A 4622-nucleotide genomic window follows, 5' to 3' on the forward strand; every position below is an offset into this window, starting at 1 on the left:
TCACTCCTCTTCTGAGACTGACTGAGCACTGCGTATGTGATAAAATAGGTTTCTATTTTTTTTGTTATTTTACAATACAGCTGTACCGGATCATAGCTGACGTTTTTGACAAGATTCTCATAAGGGAAAAAAAAGCATTGTTCACAGAGGCTGCGGTTACATGGGAGACAAGTGTTCGTAATTCGCAACGGAGCAAAAATTCCAGAGGAGCTTCGGAAAGCAATGCTTGTTTCGATGCCCTAGTCACTTTGGTTTTTGTGGTTGCACCTGGCACAAACGCTTGAAACAGCCTTGAGGTAACAGAAACGAAAAAGTTCCACTTTGCCGTACACCGTCGTTCGAATAAACTCAACATTAACCCGAGAATATTAAGAAAGAAAAACAGTTAACTATGCCGTAGACGTACTCCAGATCAAGCCAATCGTCTACTTTTTATCACTTTCTAGCTTGCACTGCCGTGGGGTGATTATTATCAGAAACAAGGAAAGGAGATATAACGTGGTTAACTATGGACACTGACGTCCTAAATAAGACAGCGCGTGGCAGGACCCAATAGTTTTATTATTGCTCCGAAACCAATTAGATCTCGGCATTTGCTGAAAACAGAGGCCAAGAATGCATCACGAAGCGAGAAGAGTGAATGTTATCAGTGACGCCCGGTGTTTCTTAAACCGTCAGGGACTATATGTAGGGTGTCCCAAGTCACCAGGCTCAGTTTAAAACGGACCGTAAAAATCGACGCCTGCACACAGTAATCTAAAGTTTATTTTACAGGTGGATTTTTTTCTTGTAAAACTGAAAAGCCAAGAAACTTGCCAAAGCCAACGGCGGGCGGCGACGCAGACGACCACATTGTGTTCCGGGGCGTGTTTGGCGTTCGTATTGATAGATGGCCCTGCCTCCATATTGTCACGGGTGGTGACTAATAATCAAGAAATAAACAGGAATAAATAAACGTTTAATGTGGCGAACTTGTGCCAAAAATAAAAGGGTACAAAAGAAAGATAACAACAGAGCGTCGCGGGCGTCGAAGGCGGCGAAGCAGCACGATCAAACGCTGAGGCGAGACTGACTCGACAAGGTCGCGGGCGGCCTCTTATCTAGAGTACGTCGCTATCTCGAAGATTCGGCGAAAGCGGCTCGAGCTTCGCGTGATCGGGGCGAGAATGAACACGCAGTTTCTAGAAAACAAAAGCAGAAGATACATGGATATAAATAATAGAAGTTACGTGCGTGCGCTACATGAATAAACGGGAACTTTCTGGAGGTCCGAGACCGAGCGTTGCTTTCTCAGCCCTGCGCGCGGCATTACTCCCCCCTTTAAAAGTGCATCGCCCCGATGCAGTGTAAAACAAAACAAAATAAAAAAGAACGATAAACTCAAGAGTCTTTTGGAGCATGCACATAAGGTCAACAGTCCTATCGAGCGTAGTACGGCTTCAGGCGCACGACGTGGACGACCTCAGGTCGTGGTGGGCGGCGTGACGATGTTCGTGTTCCGTCGGGCATCACCTCGTAGTTCAGCTCGCCGAGGCGACGAAGTACCTTGTATGGTCCAAAGTACCGTTTCAGCAGTTTCTCACTGAGGCCGCGGTGACGGATGGGCGTCCAAACCCACACCCTGTCTCCGGGCTGGAAGTGAACGTCCCTGCGACGAAGGTTGTAGCGGCCCGCGTCGGCGCGTTGCTGGTCTTGAATCCTGAGTCGGGCGAGCTGGCGGACTTCTTCGGCCCGTTGAGCAACCACCTGGGCGTCGTCGCTCTCACTGTCAGCTGGCTCATGGGGCAGCATCGCGTCCAGCATGGTCGTTACTTTGCGCCCATGCACCAGTTGAAAGGGTGTCACTCCGGTGGTCTCTTGTACGGCCGTGTTGTAGGCAAATGTGACGTACGGCAACACCTCGTCCCATGTCTTGTGCTCCACGTCGACGTACATGGAGATCATGTCGGCGATGGTTTTGTTGAGTCTCTCCGTCAGCCCTTTGGTCTGCGGGTGGTACGCCGTGGTGCGACGATGGCTGGTGTGGCTGAGACGAAGGACTTCTTGCGTCAGCTGGGCCATGAATGATGATGCACGGTCTGAGATCAGGACTTCGGGAGCGCCGTGCCGGAGGACAATGGACTCGATGAAAAACTTGGCGACTTCAACAGCCGTTCCTGATGGAAGGGCTTTTGTCTCGGCGTACCGCGTGAGATAATCGGTTGCGACGATTATCCATCGGTTTCCTTGCGTCGACGGTGGGAAAGGTCCGAGTAAATCCATACCGATTTGCTGGAATGGGGCAGATGGCGGCGCAATAGGCTGAAGAAGTCCTGCCGGTCTCGTCGGTGGCTTCTTCCTTCGTTGACACTCGTGGCAAGATCGGGTGTAGTGGTGTACTGTCTTCGCAAGCTTGGGCCAGTAGTACTTTTCGCGTATCCTCGCAAGAGTCCTGCTGTAACCAAGGTGTCCCGCCGTCGGGTCATCGTGGCAGGCTTGAAAAATTTCTTCTCGAAGACTGGAAGGGATTACCAACAGCCACGCCGTGTTGCTGTCGCTGAAGTTCTCCTTGTACAGTACGCCTTGTCGGATGGAGAAGGTTGGCAGTGTTCGAACAAAACCGCGGGGAACGGCGCTTCCTTGCCCCTCTAGGTGTTCGATGAGTGCTCGCAGCTCAGGGTCGTCTCGTTGGAGTGCTGCCATGTCGCTTACATCCAGAGCGCCGAGGAAACACTCATCGTCGTCCTCTTTGGTGCAGGCAGGACCGGCCTCGACTGGGGCCCTTGACAGGCAGTCGGCGTCATTGTGCTTCCGGCCGGACTTGTACACCACAGCCATGTCGAACTCCTGCAGTCGTAGGCTCCACCGAGCGAGGCGTCCGGAGGGGTCCTTCAGATTCGCCAGCCAGCAGAGCGAGTGGTGGTCTGTGACTGCGCGAAAAGAACTCCCATACAAATATGGGCGAAACTTTGTTATTGCCCATACGACAGCGAGGCACTCCTTTTCGGTCGTTGAATAGTTCCTCTCCGCTTTAGACAGCGTCCGACTTGCGTATGCGATAACTCGCTCGACTCCGTCCTGCACTTGGACTAGTACCGCACCCAGTCCGGTGTTACTGGCGTCGGTGTGGATCTCGGTTTCAGCAAACTGGTCGAAATGGCCGAGAATCGGGGGCGTCTGGAGTCTTCGTTTGAGCTCGTCGAATGACCTCTGGTGTTCTTCTGTCCACTCGAACTTTACGGCGTCCTTCGTGAGGTGTGTCAGCGGTGCGGATAGCTTGGCGAAGTCTCGAACAAAGCGCCTGTAGTAGGCACAGAGTCCGAGAAATCTTCTCACGGCCTTCTTGTCAGACGGCGGCGTAAATGCAGCTACGGCGCGGGTCTTCTCGGGGTCAGGTAGAACACCCTTGTTGTTCACGACGTGGCCAAGGAACTTTAGTTCCCCATAGGCGAACCGACACTTTGTTGGCTTGAGTGACAGGCCGGCGGTTTTGATGGCTTGAAGCACGGCTCGAAGTCGTCTGAGGTGTTCGTCGAAATCTCGTGAGAATACCACGACATCGTCCAGGTAGACAAGGCAGCTCTGCCATTTCAGACCTGCCAGCACGGTGTCCATGACGCGCTGGAAGGTGGCTGGTGCTGTACAAAGTCCGAACGGCATCACTTTGAATTCGTATAGTCCGTCGGGAGTGACGAAGGCAGTTTTCTCCCGGTCACGTTCGTCGACTTCAATCTGCCAATAACCACTCTTCAGGTCCATCGACGAAAAATATCGGGAGTGGCGCAGTCGGTCTAACGTATCATCGATGCGGGGGAGCGGATAGACGTCCTTCTTTGTCACGGCGTTCAGTCGACGATAGTCCACGCAGAACCGCAGGGTTCCGTCCTTCTTCTTTACAAGGACGACTGGGGACGCCCATGGGCTCCTTGAGGGTTGAATGATGTCGTCGTCGAGCATCTCCTGGACTTGATCTTGAATCACTTTCCTTTCCTTTAAGGAGACCCGATACGGCGACTGGTGGACAGGAAGTGCGTCGTCGTCGGTAACAATGCGATGTTTCGCCATTGGTGTTTGGCGAATCTTTGATGTCGTGGCAAAACAGTCACTGTATTCGGCAAGGAGATCAATCAGTTGCCGGCGCTTCGTAGCTGGGAGCTCGGGGTCAATGTCGAGCGGCGGCGGCGTCGTGCTTTTCTGCTGTGGCGACGAGGTTTCCTCGGAGATTGCGGTGACCACCGCTGGCGCTTGAAGCTCCTCGACGTGGCCCACGGTGGTACCCTTCGTTAGGTGCTGCGGCTCCTCTCGAAAGTTCGTCACAAGAACAGTTGTACGTCTTTCTTGGAGATCCGTTACGCCTCTTGCGACGCCAATTCCTTTTTCGAGGAGCAGTTGGACGCTGCCTTCCAGAAGAGCTTCGCCGTGCATGGCGACGTCGGCCATAACGGTGACGAAAACACTCGACCGCGGCGGTAGGTTCACATGGTCGGCGATAACTCGGATCGCGGTTGATGTTGTGTTGGTCTCCACCGGCGGTAAAACAGGTTTCCGCAGCGTCAACTGGTTTGCCCCGAGGTCGATGACGGCGCCATACTCGCAGAGAAAGTCCATTCCGAGGATAACGTCCCTCGAACAGTCTTGCAGAA

The sequence above is a fragment of the Ixodes scapularis genome, unplaced genomic scaffold (genome assembly GCF_016920785.2).
Source record: "Ixodes scapularis isolate PalLabHiFi unplaced genomic scaffold, ASM1692078v2 PGA_scaffold5__190_contigs__length_132052651, whole genome shotgun sequence".
Lineage (NCBI taxonomy): Eukaryota > Metazoa > Arthropoda > Arachnida > Ixodida > Ixodidae > Ixodes > Ixodes scapularis.